Here is a 25,073-nt window from a genome sequence, read left to right as displayed (position 1 = left end):
CCTTTACCTGTCCTTTCTTCCACAGAAAAAAAAAGGAATTAGGTTCACGAATGACCCAGGCATTAGCACGTTAAGCCTCCTTCTTGCCTAGGTTATTTTTCAGTTTTCAGCACTGTTATACTTCTACTGTTTTTACTCAGCCATGCAACACTGTACCTGAATAATTTTAAATAATTTTTCTGAGACAGATAAAACTTTATTTTTGTGATATTTAACCACCATTGAGTTATTTTTTTTTCATATTTTACTATATAAAATAAAACAGATTGAATACTTTGCAAATATATAATCTTTCTTCATAAGTTTAGCCCTACATTTATTCTTATTTATTTATTTCTAACAAATAGTAGATGGTACACTTAGAATTATACCCCAAAACACATTCTGCTACTCTCTTGGGTAGGAATAAATCACATATGTGAGACATTTTGGCAGCCCAGCTACATAAAGGGACCCAAAATCCAAGGAGCACCTTTAGGCTATCAAGGGGCATAAATTATAAATGTATTTTCATACCTGCCTATCTCATTTCTTGAGGCCCTAAAATGACAGGACAGTACAAATACCACCCAGATGACACCTTTTTGAAAAGTAGACAGTCTGAGGTATTTAGTAAAAGTGCTTTTTAAGCTGTAATTTTTTTTATTTAAAATTGGAAAATTATAAAAGTAAACAAGAAAGTTGCTTTTTTAACAAGATAATTATCACACACAGTATGGGCACACTTGCAAATACACCCCAAAACACATTTTGCTATGCCTCCTGAGTATTGGGATACCACATGCATGAAACTTTTTCGCAGCCTAGCAGCATAGAGTGACTCGACAGCCAAAGAGCATCTTTAGGCTTTCTAGGGACATACATTACCCATCTAATTTCTTCACTACCCATCAAATTTTTTGGAGGCCTGAAGCACTAGGGCAGTGGGCACATTTATCTTGTAACAAGTCTTTAACCACTTGCCGACCGCCTCACGATGATATACGTTGGCAGAATGGCACGGGCAGGCAGAATCACGTACCTGTATGTGATCTGCCTCCCGCGGGCGGGGGGTCCGAGCGGACCCCCCCGGTGCCCGAGGCGGTCAGCGTTTGTCCCCCGGCAACCGGAGGTGAGGGGGAGGCCATCCATTCATGGCCCCCCCTCGCGATCGCTCCCAGCCAATGGGATCATTCCCCTGCCTCTGTATAGTACACAGAGGCAGAGGAAATGATGTCATCTCTTCTCGGCTCTGTATTTTCTGTTCCAGCGCCGAGGAGAGAAGGCTGCAATGTGAGTGCACAAACACTACACACACAGTAGAATATGCCAGGCACACAATACACCCCCCTTTACCCCCCGATCACCCCCGATCACCCCCCAATCACCCCTCCCCCTCACATTGACACCAAGCAGTTTTTTTTTCTGATTACTGCATTGGTGTCAGTTTGTGACAGTTAGTGTGGTAGGGCGTAGGGCAGTTAGTGGTAGCCCCCTTTAGGTCTAGGGTACCCCCCTAACCAAGTTTTAACCCCTTGATCACCCTCCGTCGCCAGTGTCGCTAAGCGATCATTTTTCTGATCGCTGTATTAGTGTCACTGGTTACGCTAGTTAGAGAGGTAAATATTTAGGTTCGCCGTCAGCGTTTTATAGCATCAGGGACCCCCATATACTACCTAAAAAATGTTTTAACCCCTTGATTGCCCCCTAGTTAACCCTTTCACCACTGATCACTGTATAACCGTTACGGGTGTTGCCAGTTAATTTGTTTATTTGTTATAGTGTCAGGGCACCCGCCGTTTATTACCTAATAATGGTTTAGCCCCCTGATCACCCAGCGGTGATATGTTTTGCCCCAGGCAGCGTCAGGTTAGCGCCAGTACCTCTAACACCCACGCACGCACGGTACACCTCCCCTAGTGGTATAGTATCTGAACGGATCAATATCTGATCCGATCAGATCTATACTAGCGTCCCCAGCAGTTTAGGGTTCCCAAAAATGCAGTGTTAGCAGAATCAGCCCAGATACCTGCTAGCACCTGCATTTTGCCCCTCCGCCCGGCCCAGCCCAGCCCACCCAAGTGCAGTATCGATCGATCCCTGTCACTTACAAAACACTAAACACATAACTACAGCATTCACAAAGTCAGGCCTGATCCCTGCGATCGCTAACAGTTTTTTTGGTAGCGTTTTGGTGAACTGGCAAGCACCAGCGGCTTAGTACACCCCGGTCGTAGTCAAACCAGCACTGCAGTAACACTTGGTGACGTGGCGAGTCCCATATGTGCAGTTCAAGCTGGTGAGGTGGCAAGCACAAGTAGTGTCCCGCTGTCACCAAGAAGAAGACAAACACAGGCCCGTCGTGCCCATAATGCCCTTCCTGCTGCTTTCGCCAATCCTAATTGGGAACCCACTACTTCTGCAGTGCCCGTACTTCCCACATTTACATCCCCAACCAAATGAAGTCGGCTGCATGAGAGGCATTTTCTTTATGTCCTCCCGAGTACTCCTACCCAACGAACCCCCCAAAAAAAGATGTTGTGTCTGCAGCAAGCGCAGATATAGGCGTGACACCCGCTATTATTGTCCCTCCTGTCCTGACAATCCTGGTCTTTGCATTGGTGAATGTTTGAACGCTATCATTCACTAGTTGAGTATTAGCGTAGGGCACAGCATTGCACAGACTAGGCACACATTCACAGGGTCTCCCAAGATGCCTTTGCATTTTGAGAGACCCGAACCTGGAACCGGTTACAGTTATAAAAGTTGGTTACAAAAAAAGTGTAAAAAAAAAAATATATATATAAAATAAAAAAAATAGTTGTTGTTTTATTGTTCTCTCTCTCTCTATTCTCTCTCTATTGTTCTGCTCTTTTTTACTGTATTTTATTCTGCAATGTTTTATTGTTATTATGTTTTATCATGTTTGCTTTTCAGGTATGCAATTTTTTATACCGTTTACTGTGTTTTATTGTTAACCATTTTTTTGTCTTCAGGTACGCCATTCACGACTTTGAGTGGTTATACCAGAATGATGCCTGCAGGTTTAGGTATCATCTTGGTATCATTCTTTTCAGCCAGCGGTCGGCTTTCATGTAAAAGCAATCCTAGTGACTAATTAGCCTCTAGACTGCTTTTACAAGCAGTGGGAGGGAATGCCCCCCCCCACCGTCTTCCGTGTTTTTCTCTGGCTCTCCTGTCTCAACATGGAACCTGAGAATGCAGCCGGTGATTCAGCCAGCTGACCATAGAGCTGATCAGAAACCAGAGTGGCTCCAAACATCTCTATGACCTAAGAAACCGGAAGCTATGAGCATTTCATGACTTAGATTTCGCCAGATGTAAACAGCGCCATTGGGAAAGCATTTTATCACACTGATCTTGGTGTGGTCAGATGCTTTGAGGGCAGAGGAGAGATCTAGGGTAGACCCCAATTTTTTTAAAAAAGAGTACCTGTCACAGTTTAAAAATAAGATAAAAAAGCAAAAAAAAAAAAAGAAAAAAAAAAGCACCCCTGTCCCCCCCCTGCTCTCGCGCTAAGGCGAATGCAAGCGTCGGTCTGGCGTCAAATGTAAACAGCAATTGCACCATGCATGTGAGGTATCACCGCGAAGGTCAGATCGATGGCAGTAATTTTAGCAGTAGATCTCCTCTGTAAATCTAAAGTGGTAACCTGTAAAGGCTTTTAAAAGCTTTTAAAAATGTATTTATTTTGTTGCCACTGCACGTTTGTGCGTAATTTTAAAGCATGTCATGTTTGGTATCCATGTACTCGGTCTAAGATCATCTTTTTTATTTCATCAAACATTTGGGCAATATAGTGTGTTTTAGTGCATTCAAATTAAAAAAAGTGTGTTTTTTCCCCAAAAAATGCGTTTGAAAAATTGCTGCACAAATACTGTGTGAAAAAAAAAATGAAACACCCACCATTTTAATCTGTAGGGCATTTGCTTTAAAAAAATATATAATGTTTGGGGGTTCAAAGTAATTTTCTTGCAAAAAAAAATGTTTTTCATGTAAACAAAAAGTGTCAGAAAGGGCTTTGTCTTCAAGTGGTAAGAAGAGTGGGTGATGTGTGACATAAGCTTCTAAATGTTGTGCATAAAATGCCAGGACAGTTCAAAACCCCCCCAAATGACCCCATTTTGGAAAGTAGACACCCCAAGCTATTTGCTGAGAGGCATGTCGAGTCCATGGAATATTTTATATTGTGACACAAGTTGCGGAAAAGAGACATTTTTTTTTTCCACAAAGTTGTCACTAAATGATATATTGCTCAAACACGCCATGGGAATATGTGAAATTACACCCCAAAATACATTCTGTTGCTTCTCCTGAGTACGGGGATACCACATGTGTGAGACTTTTTGGGAGCCTAGCCGCGTACGGGACCCCGAAAACCAAGCACCGCCCTCAGGCTAAGGGCGTAATTTTTGATTTCACTCTTCACTGCCTATCACAGTTTCGGAGGCCATGGAATGCCCAGGTGGCACAAAACCCCCCCAAATGACCCTATTTTGGAAAGTAGACACCACAAGCTATTTGCTGAGAGGTATAGTGAGTATTTTGCAGACCTCACTTTTTGTCACAAAGTTTTGAAAATTGAAAAAAGAAAAAAAAAATGTTTTTTCTTGTCTTTCTTCATTTTCAAAAACAAATGAGAGCTGCAAAATACTCACCATGCCTCTCAGCAAATAGCTTGGGGTGTCTAATTTCCAAAATGGGGTCATTTGGGGGGGGTTGTGCCACCTGGGCATTCCATGGCCTCCGAAACTGGGATAGGCAGTGAAGAGTGAAATAAAAAATTTACACCCTTAGAAATCCTGAAGGCGGTGATTGGTTTTCGGGGTCCCGTACGCAGCAAGGCTCCCAAAAAGTCCCACACATGTGGTATCCCTATACTCAGGAGAAGCAGCTAAATGTATTTTGGGGTGCAATTCCACATATGCCCATGGCCTGTGTGAGCAAGGGGCCAAGTTGTCACTTTCCCACAACTTGTGTCAAAATATAAAATATTCCATGGACTCAACATGCCTCTTAGCAAATAGCTTGGGGTGTCTACTTTCCAAAATGGGGTCATTTGGGGGGTTTTGTGCCATCTGGGCATTTTATGGCCTTCAAAACTGTGATAGGTAGTGAGGAGTGAAATCAAAAATTTACGCCCTTAGAAATCCTGAAGGCGGTGATTGGTTTTAGGGGCCCTATACGCGGCTAGGCTCCCAAAAAGTCCCACACATGTGGTATCCCCGTACTCAGGAGAAGCAGCTGAATGTATTTTGGGGTGCAATTCCACATATGCCCATGGCCTGTGTGAACAATATATCATTTGGTGACACATTTTTGTATTTTTTTTTGTCATTATTCAGTCACTTGAGACAAAAAAATTAATATTCAATGGGCTCAACATGCCTCTCAGCAATTTCCTTGGGGTGTCTACTTTCCAAAATGGGGTCATTTGGGGGGGGGTTTGTACTGCCCTCTCATTTTAGCACCTCAAGAAATGACATAGGCAGTCATAAACTAAAAGCTGTGTAAATTCCAGAAAATGTACCCTAGCTTGTAGACGCTATAACTTTTGTGCAAAAACAATAAATATACGCTTATTGACATTTTTTTTACCAAAGACATGTGGCCGAATACATTTTGGCCTAAATGTATGACTAAAATTGAGTTTATTGGATTTTTTTATAACAAAAAGTAGAAAATATCATTTTTTTTCAAAATTTTCGGTCTTTTTCCGTTTATAGCACAAATAATAAAAACCGCAGAGGTGATCAAATACCATCAAAAGAAAGCTCTATTTGTGGGAAGAAAAGGACGCAAATTTCGTTTGGATACAGCATTGCATGACTGCGCAATTAGAAGTTAAAACAACGCAGTGCCAAGTTGTAAAAAGTGCTCTGGTCAGGAAGGGGGTAAATCCTTCCGGGGCTGAAGTGGTTAAAAATACAGACAGAAAATAAAAAATGTATTTTTTTACACTTATGCTGCATACACACTGGTGGACTTTTCGACTGGACTGGTCCGATGGACCTTCCGATAGACTTTCGACTGACTTTCGATGGACTTTTGAACAAACGGACTTGCCTACACACGATCACACCAAATTCCGATGGGTTCGTACGTGATGATGTAGGACCGGACTAAAATAAGGAAGTTGATAGCCAGTAGCCAATAGCTGACCTAGCTTAGGTTTTTGTCCGTCGGACTAGCATACAGAGGAGCGGATTTTTCGACCAGACTTGAGTCCGTCGGAAAGATTTGAAGCATGTTTCAAATCTAAAGTCCATCAGATTTTTGACTGGAAAGGTCAGCTGAAGATCCGATAAAGCCCACACATGATCAGATTGTCCGCCAGAAAAGTCTGCTCGTGTGTACGCTGCATAAGTTGTGAAATAATAACATGTTTCTAACACAGAGTATAGGCAATCTTACAATACACTCCAAAACACATTTTTCTACTGCTCCTGAATATAGGGATACCACATGTGGGATACCACATGTGGTGAGACTTTTTCCCCAGCCTAGCCACATAGAGGGGCCAAAATCCAAAGAACACCTTAAGACTTTAAAGGGGCATAAATTACACATCTAATTTCATGACTACCTGTCACATTTCTGGAGGGTCTGGAGCACAAAGACAGTGAGAAAAAAATACCACATTTTGGAAGGATAACATTCCATAGAATTTTATAAGAGGCATAATGAAGCTTTTGAAAATTTTATTTTTTGCCACAAGTTTTTGAAAATATAGAAAGAAAAAAAATAATATTTTTTTAACACAAAGTCAATAATTTCAAAAGTTATTTCCCACACAAAGCATGATTATACTTAGAATCACTGATTATGTAGCAGACATTGTATCTTGCATATTACAAGAATCAATGAATATTATGTAAGAAACAGGTTACTGTAATGTTCTTCACTGTATGAATGGTCAGGGAATACGGATAGTTATAGCTTCACCTATAGAAGTCCCTTTTCCTAAAAATCAAGCAGGTCTAACCTACTGATATGTGGCTGCCCTAAAAATTATACACAATGCTATGCTCACTGGTCAGGAAATACAAAAGGCTTGGCTAAGGGTGAACAAAAAGAGTAACAGGAATGCAATTATCTGCAGAGGGTGGCATGCACCTGAACGCAAGAGTTCCAGGAGTACAGTTATTATTATTATTATTATTATTATTATACAGGATTTATATAGTGCCGACAGTTTACACAGAGCTTTACAACATTAGGGCAGACAGTACAAGTACAATACAATTCAATACAGGAGGAATCAGAGGGCCCTGCTTGTTAGAGCTTACAATCTAGGAGGGAGGGTCAAGTTATACAAAAGGGTAATAGCTGTGGGGGATGAGCTAATGGAGAAAATCGTGCAGTTGTTAGATGGAGGCAGGATAGGCTTCTCTGAAGAGGAAAGTTTTCAGGGATCGCCTAAAAGTGGATACATTTGGAGACAGTCTGACAGATTGGGGTAGGGAATTCCAGAGGATGGGCGAGGCTCGGGAGAAGTCCTGGAGGTGGATATGGGAGGAGGTGATGAGGGACCTAGAGAGCAGGAGGTCTTGGGAGGAACAGAGATGGAGATTAGGTTGGTATTTTGAGACTAGGTTAGTGATGTAGCTGGGGGCAGAGTTGTGGATGGCTTTGTAACTTATTGTTAGTATTTTGAATTTAATTCGTTGGGTGAGTGGTAGCCAATGGAGGGATTGGCAGAGAGGGGTAGCAGACACTGAGCAGTTTGTAAGGTGGATGAGTCTGGCAGCAGCATTCATGATGGACTGAAGGTGGATAGTCTATTTAAAGGTAAGCCAATGAGGAGGGAGTTGCAGTAGTCGAGGCGAGAGATAACCAGGGAGTGAATCAGGAGCTTTGTGGTTTCATTGGTTAGAAAGGGACGTAGTTTAGAGATGTTGCAGAGGTTGAGACGGCAAGCTTTGGAAAGTGATTGGATGTGGGGCCGGAGAGTTCAGAGTCCAGGATAACACCTAGCACCCTGACATGTGGGGACGGGTGGATGGTTTTGCCATTGCTCTTGACAGAGAAGTCAGGGGAAGAGGCACGTTTGGAAAAAATTATTATAAGCTCGGTTTTGGACAAGTTGAGTTTGAGGAAGTGGTGTGACATCCATACAGATATGTCGGTTAGTAAGTTAGTGATGCGTGAGGAGACTGATGGAGTGAGTTGAGGGGTTGAGAGATAGATTTGTGTGTCGTCAGCATAGAAATGATATTGAAAGCCGTGAGAGGCTATCAACTGACCCAAGGAAGAGGTGTAGATTGAAAATAAAAGAGGTCCAAGAACAGAACCTTGGGGGACCCCGACAGAGAAGGGAAGAGGAGTGGAGGAAGTAGAATTGTAAGTGACACTGAAGGTGCATTGGGATAGGTAGGATGAGAGCCACTGAAGAGCACAGTCACGGAGACCGAGGGAGTAAAGTTTTTTGAGGAGGAGGGGGTGGTCAACCGTGTCAAAGGCAGCTGAAAGATCCAGAAGTAGGAGTACAGAATAGTGTCCGTTGGTTTTTACAGTTAGTAGGTCTTTTGTGAATTTTTAAAGAGCAGTTTCTGTGGAGTGTTGAGGGCGAAATCCAGATTGAAGGGGATCAAGAAGGTTGTTTTTAATGAGGTGGTCACTCAGTTGGTTGTAAACCAGGAACTCAAGTAGTTTAGAAGAAAAGGGGAGCAAGGAGCAAGGAGATAGGGCGTAGTTTGTTAAGATTGGTCCAAGGACGGTTTTTTAAGTATGGGAGTGACCAGTGCATGTTTTAGAGCATTGGGGAAGATGCCAGAGGTGAGGGAGAGATTGAAGATGTGGGTTAGAGAGTGTAGGATGGGGTCAGAGTGAGACCATAGCATTTGGGAGGGAATAGGGTCCAGGGGACAGGTGGTTAGCTGGGGGATAGAAAGGAGTTTAGCAACTTCATCTGTAGTAGCAGATTTGAATAGGGGGAGTGTCAGTTGTACCTGTTGACATGGGGTCTTAGCTAGGGGAGATACCTGTAGAGTGGAGATTTCATCACGGATTGTATCAGTTATTGTTTTTGAAGTGATTAGCGATCTCCTGGGCAGTGAGTAAGTCAGTGGGTGGAGGCGGTGGAGGACAAAGTAGAGATTTGAAGGTAGAGAAGAGTTTACGGGGACTGGATGAAAAGGTGTTAATAAGAGTTGTAAAATAGGTTTGCTTGGCAGTGTGGAGGAAAGAATAGTATTTTCGGAGGGCAGATTTGTATTGGTTGAAGTCTTTGAGAGACTTAGTCTTGTGCCACAGACTCTCAAGAGCGCGACTACGTTTTTTGAGAATTTTAGTGTCATCTGTTTGCCAGGGTTGTAGGGGTCGAGGCCTGATTCTGCATGTAGTGAGGGGAGCGAGCTTGTCCAGGGTGGAGGACAGGGATTTATTGTAGATGGACGTGGCTTCGTTGGGGCAGGACAGGGGAGAGATTTTGTCATAGAGGTGGTCAGTAGCAGAACAGAGGAGAGTGGAGTTAAAGTTGCGAAAGTTTCTACGGGTGATGGTTAGGTGATTGGGGGGAAAGGTGGTGGAAGACGGGGGAGAGAGAAACTAATAAGGTGATGGTCGGAGAGAGGAAAAGGATTGTTTGAGAAGTTGCATGGAGTGCATAGGTAGGAGAATACAAGGTCAAAGGTGTTCCTATCAGAGTGAGTAGAAGCCTGTACCCATTGCTTCAGGTCAAATGAAGAGGTTAGACTAATGCCGCGTACACACGGTCGGACTTTTCGGCTACAAAAGTCCGATGGACGCCGACAGACCAAATCCGGCGGACAATCCGATTGTGTGTGGTCTTCCCCGGACTTTCAGCAGACTTTTCCAGTCGCAAATCTGACGGACTTTAGATTTGGAACTTGCTTCAAATCTTTACGTCGTAACTTTGCTGGACCCAGAAATCCACTCGTCTGTATGCTTGTCCAACAGACAAAAACCCACGCTAGGGCAGCTATTGGCTACTGGCTATCAACTTCCTTATTTTAGCCCGGTGTACGTCATCACGTACGAATATGTTGGACTTTTGTGTGATCATATGTAGGCAAGTTCGTTCATTAGAAAGTCCGCCGCAAGTCCGCCAAAAGTCATTTGAACGTTTGTCGGACTTTTGTAGCCGAAAAGTCAGACCGCGTGTATGCCCCATTAGAAGTTTAGAAGTAGCAGGAGTGTTTGTATTAGCAGGGATGTTAAAAGAAGGATTGTGGGAATTTCCGAAGAGAGAAAGTAGGGTAGCCAGGCAGAAAACTCATCAAGGAAAGTTGATAATGGTCCAGGGGGCCGGTAGATCACAGCAATTCTTAGGGAAATAGGAGAGAATAGACGTATACAGTGGGCTTTGAATGATTAGAGGGAAAAAGAGGGAGGAGAGTGAATAATCTGGAAGGTGCTCTGGGGGGATAGGAGGAATCCAACTCCACCTCCTTTGCGTCTATTAGTCCTAGGAGAGTGAGTCCAGTGAGGGCCAGCCTGGGAGAGGGAAGCAGGAGAAGGGGTGTCATGTTCGTGGAGCCAGGTTTCGGTGAGAGCAAGTAGATTAAAGGAATTAATGACAAAGAGGTCATGAACAGCAGTGAGTTTGTTGCAGACAGAGCGGGCGTTCCAGAGGGCACAGGAGAGAGGAAGGCTCGCGTTGGGAAGAAGAGGAATGGAGAATAAATTGCGTAGATTGCGACTACTGTCAGAGGGTGTAGGGTGATGGTGATGGGTGTGTTGGGTACAGTTAAATAAGGGAGGCCCAGGGTTTGGGGAAATATCTCCAGCGATAAGGAGAAGCAGAATAGTAAGGGAGGTAGTATGAGAATACGATTTGCATGAGGGGACATGCTTCAGTATCCTGGGGGGTTTGTTAGCAAGTGGGCTTAGAGTTAGAAAGAGGTGATGAGTGCAGTAATAGGGGGAGGGGAGAAGTGAGGGTGATATGTACAGATTGTGGGGTGGAGCAGAGGGGTGAAGAAAAGAGAGTTTGAGGAGAGAGGCAGCAATTGTGAAAAGGAGGATAGGTAAAGAGTGCATGTTTCAGAGAGGAAGGTGAGATAATTTGAAAATGGGGTCACCTGCAGTCTGTTGTAGTTTGATATGTGCAAATCGCTGAAGTGCAAGGGCAGAAGTGCCACTTATTTAAAGAACCCCACTTCTTTGTAAGAACCCCTGTATGTGCAACCCCTGTATGTGTTCCCCCGTAAAGAAAGCCTTGTTATATACTGTGTTGGGTGTGGATGGAGTCTGCCAATTAATCAATTAGGAGGTGATATAAAGGCACACAGCTAGCAGAGCAAAGCTTTCACATCACAATCAAATTGCAGGAGGACCAAGAGGCCAAAATTGTAAAGATAAGGGAGCCCATAATTTAGGTAAGACTTAATAGCTAAATAAACATTGAAATAATGTGAACATGGCTACAGATGGAGTTGAAACAGCGGTGACAAACAGATTTACCAAATATATATGTAGGTAGTCAGTCAATTTTCAGTTTGCTGGACATGGGGGTATAAAAGCAGATTACCAAATATATATGTAGGCAGTCAGTCAATTTTCAGTTTGCAAGACATGGGGGTATAAACGCAGATTACCAAATATATATGTAGGCAGTCAGTCAATTTTCAGTTTGCAAGACATGGGGGTATAAACGCAGATTATCAAATATATATGTAGGCAGTCAGTCAATTTTCAGTTTGCAGGACATGGGGGTATAAACGCAGATTACCAAATATATATGTAGGCAGTCAGTCAATTTTCAGTTTGCAAGACATGGGGGTATAAACGCAGATTACCAAATATATATGTAGGCAGTCAGTTAATTTTCAGTTTGCAAGACATGGGGGTATAAACGCAGATTATCAAATATATATGTAGGCAGTCAGTCAATTTTCAGTTTGCAGGACATGGGGGTATAAACGCAGATTACCAAATATATATGTAAGCAGTCAGTCAATTTTCAGTTTGCAGGACATGGGGGTATAAACGCAGATTACCAAATATATATATGTAGGCAGTCAATTTTCAGTTTGCAGGACATGGGGGTATAAACGCAGATTACCTGTGAAGAGAGAAGAAAATGTTCAGATGGATGGTGCAAGAGCAGAAGTGCCACTTATTTAAAGAACCCCACTTCTTTGTAAGAACCCCTGTATGTGCAGCCCCCTGTTGCCTGCGGAGGATGGCTGGGGCTGGTGTCTTGTAGGAGCATAGGCAGTGGGACATGTAGATGCCTCAGTACAGGTGGTAGGCAGAGACACGGTCAGCAAACAGTCAATTCATTGGTTCAGGTGGCAAGCAGAAACATGGTTGATTAACAGGCCACAGTCAGTTCAGGTGGCAGGCAGAAATATAGTCAGTTTGCAGGCAAAGATCAGTCCTGGTAGCAGACAGAAACATGGTTGATAAGCAGGCCGAGATCAGTTTAGATAGCAAGCAGAGGCATTGTCAGTATTTGGGCAAAGGATCAGTGCAGGTGGCGGGCAGAAATGTATTCAATAAACAGACCAGGGTCAGTTCAGGTGGCAGGCAGAGGCATAGTCAATATGGGTTATGGATCTTCAGGTTAGGAATTCAGGCTAGGGCTTCATTATCTGGTCGTTTAAATATTTACCTCAAATATATAAATTACATTCATGAATGAAAAGAGTTTTTTTGGACCAGACCAGACCTTCCCTGAATTTTTGTTGATGTTTCCTGGTGGATGAATAGAAGGACATAAATATTCCACATGTCCTTCAATATTATTGCTAAAAGTTTGTTGTGTAAACTTGTTGGTTCCTCCCTTTTCAGCATTGTGGTGACAAGTCTTTGCAGAAAGTCTTGGGATTCCAGTGAGCTCCAAATCTCACTTCATAAACACAGAAGACATATGCATACCCTGTGGCCCTCTCACAAAGTTTATATAACTTCACCCCATAGCTGGCACATTTACTGGGGAAATACTGTTTGATGTGCAGTCTGCCTCTGAAAAGGACACACCAATGCAGATATTTATGTGGGGGATGTAAATTGATTAGTGACCTAATTTTGAAGAGCTTGTCATATGCAGGGTCACTTCAGAAAAGGTATAGGGAACTTTCATTGAAATGGAAAAATCTCATTATTTTTTATAGCGTGTCCTGGGCATACTGATGAATATAATGGCATATGGTAAATTGGTTGTGGTGAATGTGACTTTAGTTCTTTTTTTTTGCATGATTAACATGATTAGGGTAGGGACGAGAAAGGTTTTAAATGTTTAAATTTGGACCTAGTAATAGGCCTTCAATCAAACCTTTGGGTATGTAAGGCTTTAGGATTACTGGCAATGAACTGTTGGACTTATAGCTTACATTGATCCACAATTAAATTGAATAACTCTTCAATGAAAAACAAAGAAAAAAATGAATGGGCATAAAATTTTATATTTCCATCTGGATAGCTGGTTGGGTTGTACATGGGGGGATGTCAGGCTTTGCTGAAGTAGGGGATAGCAACAATGGATTTGAACGTCACTCTGGGATACTAGTACGGGCCACTACGTTTTCCACTTTATCAGGATGTACTGCACTGCTAATATTTGCCACTTTACCAGAATATACTGCACTGCTGGTGCTTGCCTGTTCTGCAATTCAGTAGGATGTTCAGTGCTTTGTGACATAGTAAATCTGACTATTTTGGTAAAGGTTCCTCCATTTTCTAAATGAGAGGTGGACATGAACCGCTGCTTTTCACAGGTTCATACTCTGAATCTTACTGTGAGGTCTCCTCCTCACTTCTTTCATCTGTCATTCTCAAAATTTGAAAGGCCTTACATTTTTGGCAGTGGCTGTACTGGTATCTGATGACACTGGTATTAGTGCTAGTTGGCAATCAGGACACTTTCTGACTAACAATGCTACTAGATGGCACTGTACTATTGTGGCTGGCAATTCGGATACTGGTGCTGGATTACACTTGCACTGGTGACACTGTACTGATGTGGCTAGCGATAAGAACAATGTTGCTGATTTACACTGGTTCTAGTGATACTGTACTGGTGTAGTGGCCTTCAGGACACTGTTTTTGGCTTACACAGGCACTGGTGTGACTAGCGATAAGGAAACTGTTGCTAATATACACTGGCTCTGGTGACACTGTACTGATGTAATTAGTGATCAAAACCCTGTTGCTGGCTTACACTGGTACTCATGTGATTAGTGATCAGGATGCAGTTATTGGCTTCACTGGCTCTGGTGACACTGGCACTGGTGTGGCTAGCAATCAGGAATACTGTTGCTGGCTGCGCTGGACTGGTGACACCGTGACTGGTGTGGCAGCAATCAGAAACGCTCTTGCTGGCTCACATTGGTCTGGTGACACTTTGATTAATATGGCAGTGATCAGTAGGGATGGGCCGAACACCCCCCTGTTCGGTTCGCAGCAGAACATGCGAACAGGCAAAAAATTTGTTCGAACATGCTAACATCATTAAAGTCTTCATGACACGAATGTGAAAAATCAAAAGTGCTAATTTTAAGGGTAAATATGCAAGTTATTGTCATAAAAAGTGTTTGGGGACCCGGGTCCTGCCCCAGGGGACATGTAATAATGCAAAAAAAAGTTTTAAGAATGGCCGTTTTTTTCAGGAGCAGTGATTTTAATAATGCTTAAAGTGAAACAATAATAAATTGAAATATTCCTTTAAATTTCGTACCTGGGGGTGTCTATGATATGCCTGTAAAGTGGTGCATGTTTACAACAGTCCGAGAGCAAAATGACATTTCTAAAGGAAAAAAAGTGGGGGGGTCACCCGGTTATGTAACGGGTGACCCCGCCCCCTCTGACATCACAGGAAAAACCATAGGGATGTCCCTGTGAAGTCCCCATGCGTCAGAGGGGGCGGGGTCACCAGGCGGCCCCACCCTCAGTTATATAAGAACTGTCAGAAGAACAGAAGCGTCACACAGCGGGAACCTTCCATGGATGCGGATCATCCGAAGAACGAAGCGTGGAAGAAGAAGCCAGAGGAAGATGCAGACAAGAAGACCAAAGAAAGAAGCAGAGGATCGGAGGAAGAAGAGGAAGAAGCGGGGGAAGAACAAGATGGAGGAAGAAAACCGAATGAAGACCAGAAGAAGATTGAAGAAGAAGCGGGGAAAGAAGAAGACATTAATAAAGGAATTGTCAAAAACTGTCTCTTGTCTTTTTTTTAACATTTTTGACACTTTTTGGTAGGGGTACATTTGTACTCTATTACCATTTCACACAGGGGGGGTGGGATCTGGGGGTCCCCTTGTAAGGGGGCTTCCAGATTCTGATAAGCTCCCCGCCCACAGACCCCCACAACTACCGGGCAAGCGTTGTGGGGATGAGGCCCTTGTCCCCATCAACAGGGGGACATCCTCCCCATGTTGAGGGCATGTGGCCTGGTATGGTTCAGGAGAAAGGTGCACTCTCTCGTCCCCCCTCTTTTCCTGCGGCCTGCCAGGTTGCGTGCTGGAATATGGGTTTTTTCAATTTTGGTTTGGGGTTCCCCTTAATATTCATACTAGACCCAAAGGGCCTGGTAATGCACTGTGGGGAAACCCCAGGCCGTTTTTTTCAATGACTTTTATGTGTATTGCAGAGACCCAACAATTCATTATAGCTGCCGGCCCTACCAATAGTACTTTTAAATTACTTTCTTTTCCTTTAGAAATGTAATTTTGCTCTCAGGCTGTTGTAAACACAGGAAACATGTGCCACTTTACAGGCATACGATAGACAAATTTAAAGGAATATTTCACTTTTATTGTTTCACTTTAAGCATTATTAAAATCACTGCTCCCGAAAAAATGGCCTTTTTTAAAACTTTTTTTTGCATTGATACATGTCCCCTGGGGCAGGACCCAGGTCCCCAAACACTTTTTATGACAATAGCTTGCATATTAACCTTTAAAAATTAGCACTTTTGATTTCTCCTATAGACTTTTTTTTTTCAAAACTCTTTATTACAAATTTCTATACATGTTAGTTTACATATCTTTACATTTTATTTCTTTACTGTATAAATAAATCCCCAAATTTTTCTCATTCTACTACCAATCTCTCCACTTCCTTTCATTCTCACTCATCCACTTATAGTCACTTTATGTTCTATTTTCAGGTATTCCCGTATCCATTGTAAAATAAGATCTATTCAACTTTGCCCATATATTTTCATATCTCTGCACATTTCCCCTTTGTTCATACAATATCTTCTCATACGGTAGGGTCTGGTTTACTGCTCTTACCCATTGATTTAATGTCAGTGGGTGTGGCTGAATCCATTTCTCTACTATTTGTTTTCTTGCCAAAAATAACGCTTCCTGCAAAAACGTCCTAGTGTCTCTGTTTTCTCCCTTCTCTTCCAATACTCCCAACAAACAAAGTTCAATCCTGCCCGTGATGGATCTATTTACAGTATAACTTTAGTACCTCCCTATATTGCCACAATACCACATCACATGGAGGAAGTCCGCTCCTCCCTGCCCACATCTTGTGCACTCTGGTGTAGCCATCCTCCTCAGTTTATATAACCTATTTGGGGCCAAATAAGTCTGATGTATTATGTTTAATTGAATTATCTTATTATTCATTGCTGGGGATACTTTCAAGTGGGAGGAGCAGACTTCATCCCATTCCTGATCACTCATATCTGGAACAGCTATCTGCCATTTATCTCTTACTCCCAGCGGTTCCCCTCTTATTTTATTCTGTAACAGGTGTGAGTATAATTTGGATACCAATCCCTTTGGTCTTTGTAATCTCAAAATACCTATAAGGGGGTATTTAGATATTTTTAATTCCTTACTTCTAAACTGTACCTGTATTACCTGCCTTAACTGCAAATATCTATAAAATTGTTTGCTTGTTAAATTATATTGTTTACACAAGTTTTCATAGGACAACATTATATTTTTATCGTACAGCTGACCAATGCTTGTTACCTTATTCTGTTTCCAAAATGTACTTCCCTCAAATTTTTCCAAATGCTCAAATGTCGGGTTATTCCATAAGGCAGTTTCTGGTGGGATGTATGCATATCCCGTCATTTTTTTGCCTCCTTCCAAACTGTCCTAGCCAGTTTTAGAAGGGGATTTCTAACTCCCACTCTCCTCAAGTCAGTTGTTTCTAATCCCACCAGAAGATCGTCTACCTGCATCTTACTTAATAAATATTCCTCTATCATTGTTTTTTGTTCCTGCTTTACCCAATTACTTAAGAGTTTCAGTTGCCCTGCCAGATAATATAAGTATAAATCCGGGAGCGCCAACCCTGCTGCTGTTTTGGGACTCTGTAGCGTGTTAAGTATTCATTTACATCTACCATATGCCCAAATAAACCTAGTCATCTGAGAATTTAAATCTTTAAATATCTGTTTTGGTATTTTTACCTGGGAATGTGTAAACACATACAGGCACTTAGGAAGTACTATCGACTTTATCAGCTGTATTCTTCCTGCCATTGATATTGGTAATTTTACCCATATTGCCAGTTTCCTCTTAATATATTCTACCACAGGGAGGATATTAGCTTTTATAGAGTCAGATTGATCCAGGGTAATATTTACTCCTAAATATTTGAATGTTTCAACTATGTTTAATGGGGTCTGGGGTCTTCTGTCATTACCTGGACCAAGCAGCATTAATGCAGATTTCTGCCAATTTATCTTCAGCCCTGAAAATGTCCCATATCTTTCTATTATATTCATTGCCTCTCTCAGGGAGTTATGCACATCCTCCATATACAATATGATGTCATCCGCATATAACCCTGTGTGTCCTACCTTTTCCCTCAATTTAATCCCTTTATACTTTTTGGATTGTCTAAATCTATTTGCCAATGCTTCAATTGCGAGGGCAAATAGTTGAGGGGACATTGGGCAGCCCTGTCTTGTTCCTATATATAATTTTATTGTATGAGATAATATTCCATTTATTAATAAATTTGAGCATGGTTGCTTATATAATATTCCTACCCATTTCCTAAATTTTTCCCCAAAACCACTTTTTTTCAGCACTATTTGTAGAAACTCCCATTCTATGGAATCAAATGCCTTGGCAGTATCCAACGATGCCAAGGCACTTGTCTCTGGAATAAACTCCCTCAGCTGTGCAATAAGTTGGGTTCTTCTAATATTTATTGAGGTAGATTTTCTGGGCATAAATCCCATTTGATCTTCCAACACGATTGATAGGATTACTCCATTAAGCCTTTTTGCAAGTATTTTTGCCAATACCTTGTAATGAATATTCAGCAAAGAAATTGGTCTATATGACGCACAATCGGATCTGTCCTTTTCTGGTTTTGGTATTAATATTACTGTTGCTTCGTACATGGACTGGGGCATCTCTCCCTGAGAAAATGCCTCTCTATACATCTTAGTCAGGGTTGGTGCCAATATCTCTGCATATTGCTGGTACATTTCCAGCGGTATACCATCCGGTCCTGGAGATTTACCCTTTCCCATAGAAAAAATAGCCCCTCGCACTTCCTCTTTCTCAATCTCTTTCTCCAACCCTTCTTTTTGTTCCTCTGTTAGTTTAAGGAATTCTAAGTCCTCTAGATATTTCTCTATCTCTTCTCCATTGCAAGTCAATGTTGAAGAATACATATTGACATAGTATCTTTGGAATCTCATAAGTATCTCTTCTGCTGTATTCACCATTTCCCCCTTCTCATTTCTCACTTCTGAAATCACCAATGATGCTGTCTTTTGCCTTATCAAATAGTTTAGAATCCTATTTAATTGGTGTCCTTGCTCAAAATTTTTTTGTTTCTGCTGGAACCTCTTACGTTTGGCATTAACTAGTTGATTTTTATACTGATGTGCTAATCCTGCCCACCTTATCTGTTTTATAATCGAGGGGTTGTTTACAAACTCAGCTTCTGCCTGTGCACATCTCTCTGCCATTTTCTCCTCTTCCTGTCTATTAGTGTGTTTTATATATGATATTGTAGATCTAGTTACCCCTCTTAAATATTCCTTAAAGGTATCCCAGAGTACCCCTTCCATTTTTTTCTCCCTGTGGGCTTTCAAAAACATTACCAACTGATCTGATATTCTATCATTTGATCCAATCTGTGTCAACCAATGTGACTGAATCCTATACTCCGGACTCCTTCCTCTAGAGCCCATTTTTGACTCAAAAACCAACCAAGAGTGATCAGACACCCCTCTGGACATATATTTAACAGATTGCACCATCGGGAGTATCTTCTCATTTCCCATCGCCAGGTCGATTCTAGACATGCACCCCCTCCCTGGTGCATGCCAAGAATATGTCCTGGTATCTGGGTTTCTAGTCCCCCACAGGTCAAACCATCCAACTTCATTTGAAAACCTTTCCAAGGACTTAGACCCCACCATTCCCCTTTGAATATTTTTTCCAAACCTGTCCAATTTTGGATTTAACCACATATTGAAATCACCCATACATATAACATGTGCGTCTGGATATTCTGACATAAATATCATTGCCTCTTTCAATACTTTCATTGTAGCAGGTGGGGGGTTATAATAACAAATGGCAGTGAATGCACCAGGGCAAATACAAAAACATATCTCCCCTCTGGATCCTTCTTTACCCTGATGCATTCCCACCTTACTGCTCGATGCACAATAAGGGAAATCCCCCTTGAAAAGGTTGTATGGCATAAATGACTTGACCATTGAATCCAGGGCTTTTTTAGAAAATCGAGTCTTTCTTTAACCAAATGTGTCTCTTGGATGCAAATTACGTGTCTTCTTGTGTTTTCGGTGTTTCCTTTATTCCTTTCTCCTGTGTTCAGCTCCCCACTTTTCCCCATTTACCCCCCCCAACCTTATTATACCCAATATTTATGTATACCCCTTATCTAATCATAATATCTATTTAACACTTATCAAAATCATGCTCAATCAGTGTACTCTCAATTCTTTTTTCCAGTGCAATCTATCCATGCCCTTCACAGCAAAAAAAAAAAAACCAACCCCACTTCACATAAAAAAAAACAGATAATAATAAAAAACAAAACAAAAACTTTTTATATCTGGGAACGTGTTTTTCAACCATTTCTCTATAAAGTACCCTGGATTAAACCCCTCCACTTTCTCTGGCAATCCAACTATTCTTAAATTATTGCAGCGCATCCGATTCTCAAAATCATCTGTTTTTTGTTGCAATATAACAATCTGTTTTTCTGCTATTGTTATTTTTTTAGGTATAGGATTAACAGCATCTTCCAATAAAGATATCCTGTTTTCCACCTCTGCCATCCTATCTCTCATACTATGCATATCTTGCATGATCAGTCCGATATCAATTTTAATTTCATCCATTTTACCTGTCAGGGCTGCATTACTTAGCTGGATGGCTTCCATTAGCCGCGAGTTCATCTGTTCCAGTGACAGCTTAGGCTGCTTCTCCTTCTTTTCATGTTTTTTCAGGCTTTGCAGGCAGGGGCATGCAGGGCTTCTGGAGTTCCATAGCTGGTGGTCTGCCACTCTGTGTCTGTGGGGGGGCTTCGCCCACCATCCTGCTTGTCTGTCTTTGCAAACTCTTTGAGGCGATCCACTGCCGAGTGTTTGCTGTTCATCCCTACACCGAGAGCGTTTGTTTCCTTGGTTATGGGTCTTAGTCACAGGTACTATTCAGGATCCTGATGAATTCTCAGGCTGATCTCAGAGCTCCCGCTATTCACATCCGATTGTGTCAGCGGAAGTCACGCCCCTCACCTTCTCCCATAGACTTTTAATGGGTGTTCCGCGGCTTTCAAATTTGCTGTGAACACCCCAAACTGTTCGCTATTCGGCGAACAGCCAATGTTCGAGTCGCACTCATGTGGAACAGACAGCCCATCACTAGTGACCCCAGTGAACACTGTTGTTGGCTGCACTGATCTGGCACAATTTGCACAGGTGTTCCTAGTGTTCGGGAACAATGTTGCTGGTTAACATTAATCTCTTGATGTAGTGCCTGAATAGTAAGCCATGCAAATAACAAATCATTCCTATTTTCCCTTTTTGCCAATTGAACATTCAGAACCGCTGATCTATAGAACCTAGTAATATAGAGCCATTTACACCATACTGACTCTATAATATAAGGTTGGATCTATTCTAAACATCAGTAGTTTCAGATGTACAGCTAGCATTGGTGCAAAAAGAAAATACATTTCATAGCTATGCCCATTGTGAAATAAGGAATAACGTTATTTTTGGAATATGTGAGGGAATGAGACATGATATTTGCTGTTCTAAAATGGCTCTATTGTGCTACACACTAGTTTAGTGGAGGGATTTTTGGTGCCTTTTATCCCGTATTATCATACCTTTCTGGGTTATATTTTATCTTTCTAATGCCGCGTACACACGGTCGGACTTTTCAGCTACAAAAGTCCGACAGACTTTCGACGGACTTTTGGCGGACTTTCAACAGACTTTCTAATGACTGGACTTGCCTACACACGATCACACCAAAGTTCGACGGATTCGTACGTGATGACGTACACGGACTAAAATAAGGAAGTTGATATCCAGTAGCCAATTTTGTCTGTCGGACAAGCATACAGACGAGTGGATTTCTGGGTCCGGCGGAGTTACGACGTAAAGATTTGAAGCATGTTCCAAATCTAAAGTCTGTCAGATTTGCGACTTGAAAAGTCCGCTGAAGGTCCGATGAAGCCCACACACGATCGGATTGTCCGCCGGATTTGGTTCGTCGTTATCCGTCGGACAAGTCCGGTCGAAAAGTCAGACCGTGTGTACGTGGCATTAGTGTATCCCTTACAGCGCTGTAACCATGTTGTTGAATCCTTTCACTGTCAGGGGCTGCCTTTTTTTAACCTCCAAAAGCTGATTTATTTGGGGAGGTGTACCTCATCGTATGCAAATGTCTACTTTCAGAAAAAATAATTTTCTGAGGGTTCCAATGGCATATACCATGATGGTAGAAGCAGACACCCTATGCTGCCTTATACACAATTTTGTTTGTACTTTGCCTTATAAGAAAATATTACAGGTTTTCTTAAAAATAAAAAAATGAATAAAACAATTAAATATTATATCAAAAGAAGGAACATTTCTAAAAGGTATAAAGGGTAAATAATATAATAACACACTAAGAACTTTTTTTGTTAATCCAATCTAAACTGATGAATTAGCTACTCATACTGAAATAAAAAAATCCATGATCAAAAAAAGAACTAGGGGCTCAGGTGGCAGAAAAATCAGACAAGCTTTTAGTCTGATTGCATACAATAGAAATCATTTTTTGAACTCTTTGAAAGGAGTTTATTTTCTACGTAGCTGGTTTTAGCAAAGCAAAATAAAAACGGGTTACTGTGCTCCAGAGTTTCAGCAAGAATACTTTTTCTTGCTAAAATAAAAATGAATTATGTCACAAAAGCTTAAACCTGGAGAGGTAAGGCCTGAAGTGCACTCTGGTTTGGTTTTGCTAAGCAATTTAACCTTTTTATAAAATAGATTTTATTATAAGCAGTAAAAATTAATAATGAATTAAAATGTACTGTTTAGATGTTATACGTAAATGCTTGGGGGAAAATGTATTGCTATATATATATATATATATATATATATATATATATATATATATATATATATATATATATATATATATATTATGGCTTAAAACAAAAAAATTGACAAAAATTTGGTATGCAGAGTCTTTGTTTGTGGCCATGATGCCCCATATTATTGTATTTGTTTCACCTTCAGATGAGGCTCTGTTTTCCCTAACCACTTTGAGACTGCAATATGTACATATACGTTGCGGTTTTGAAGTGGTTTACCAGGATTGAAGATATTAGCTATTAGACATGTGCATTTGTTTTCGTCCGAATGCATTTTCATCCGAATTTAAGGTATTTCCGTTATCGTTTTAACAAACGATAACGAAAGTGCAGAATCCGAAAAAGGAAAGATCCAACAAAAACAAATGCTTTATTTTCATTTTCGTTGCTACAACAGTTCGATATAGGTAGGAGATTCGACATGATGATGACAATAACAATCTGTGTCCATCAAATCTGTGGTCGAATGTGCCTAACCTTAACTCTATTAGTCCAACATTATTCTACATAGGAGAGAAAAGATTTGACGTAGGGGAGAAAAGATTTGACGTAGGGGAGAAAAGATTCGACGTAGGGGAGAAAAGATTCGACGTAGGGGAGAAAAGATTCGACGTAGGGGAGAAAAGATAGATAAAAATAATGATGATGATGAATGTTATTGGCTGATTGTAACCAAAGAGGAGGAGCAGTAAAATAGCTAGAACTAAGTACATACGTACTTTGGCTTATGGTGTCTGTTGAAAGTTCTAAGAAGATTCGATGGAGCAGGTAAACTATACGGCGTCGTACATTCGACAGACATTCGACAGACACCATAAGCCTTCAATGACAGATTCGACCTTAATTTGGATTTTCGGACGAATGCAATTTTTAATGAAAAATGAAATAAAAAAAAAAGGAATTTCGGGAGTAACTAAATAAATTTATTTTTCGGACGAAAACGAAATTCTGAACCAAAATATTTCAGTGTGCACATGCCTATTAGCTATAACCCCAGTATTGTTTTTACAGATTTTTTAAGTACTGTAGTTTGTCGCCACTTCACGAGCAGGCGCAATTTTAAAGCGTGACATGTTAGGTATATATTTACTCGGACTAACATCATCTTTCACATTTTACAAAAAAGTTGGGGCATATACTGTGTGTATTTTTTAATTAATTAAAGTGTATTTTCTAAAAAAAATTGCGTTTGCAAAACGGATGCGCAAATACCGTGTGACATAAAAAATTGCAATGGTTGCCATTTTTTTCCCTTGGGTCTCTGCTAAAAAAAAATGTATAATATTTGAGGGTTATAAGTCATTTTCTAGCAAAAAACTAGTACTGATTTAAACTTGTAAACAAAAAGTGCTTGAAAAAGCCTGGTCTTCAAGTGGCGAATGAGGGATTGTCAAAAAATCTTCATTCTGGTTTGTGGTATAAAAATACACATTTCTTCCTGCTAAAGACTTATATAGGGTTTAAACATGACTTTCTCTCATGAAGCAGAGTAATAATAGGGAATTGAAAGATGAATAAAATGCCTTTTAGAGTTCATATACTTTTAAGGACCCTCTCCCCTATTCCAGCATTTTTGTTATGAAAACATACCTGAAATGCTGCTCTAAGGTCATTCTTTTCTCCATTCACTTCAATGGTACGCTCATACACAGCTTATCAATTTGTTGTAAAGTTGAGGTTTTCCACTTATTTTGCAGCGTAGAGGGCAGTAGCAAATCTTGTCATAATGTGCAAGTATTTATTGCATTCTTGCGCAATATGGCAGACTTACCTTTTGGCAACCTAATCTCCTATTTTCGTTTCTCATCCAGGGTTTCACCAGAGTCTGCTAGGGGTTCCTTGAGTTGTTAATACTGATACATTAATATCCTGCCTGACCGTCAATGTACGGAAACAATACACTACAATTACAATTTTAACTTGCATTTCTTCCTGATCATTTTTTTCTGAATTGCATGTGATGATTTTCACAAAAAAAGTTTCTTTATTTCTTCTTGTAGAGCAAGAAGGTTTTTCAAAAGGATCTCCACATTCTTTATTCTTTTATTTATTATTACATCTGCAACTACCTAATAATTCTAAAGCACTATGAACTATTCATAAAATAATTATTAGCAGGGGTTCCCTGAGACATTAAAATTATTTCAAGGTTTTGAATTATGTTCTGTTCTATAGGTAGGGCATTATCTGTGGGGGCTATCTGTTCAGGTGCCCTGTAACTTGCACAAATGCAATGAAATTCAAGTTGGTGATATAGTGATATTAAATACTAAAATAGTATTGTATTACTAGAACATCTACAAAAGACAATTTGTCAAAGTTAATCCTTTAATTTCACACACATACTGCATGATTTAGGCTATGCAGACATGAATAGTGAATGTATCGCTTTACTTTATAACAGTTTTAACTTTTTATACAAATAATAATGTGACAAAATGGGCAGACATTTTAGAGCACATTACCATTATTCACAATTGTGTAGGCCACAATAAAATCTATGTAGAGGAGGATGGTTTGGATGATGTTTTGAAATGAGGTTGGTGATA

The sequence above is a fragment of the Aquarana catesbeiana genome, linkage group LG05 (assembly GCF_042186555.1).
Source record: "Aquarana catesbeiana isolate 2022-GZ linkage group LG05, ASM4218655v1, whole genome shotgun sequence".
In the NCBI taxonomy this organism is placed as follows: domain Eukaryota; kingdom Metazoa; phylum Chordata; class Amphibia; order Anura; family Ranidae; genus Aquarana; species Aquarana catesbeiana.
Note: the sequence above shows the minus strand (reverse complement) of the source record.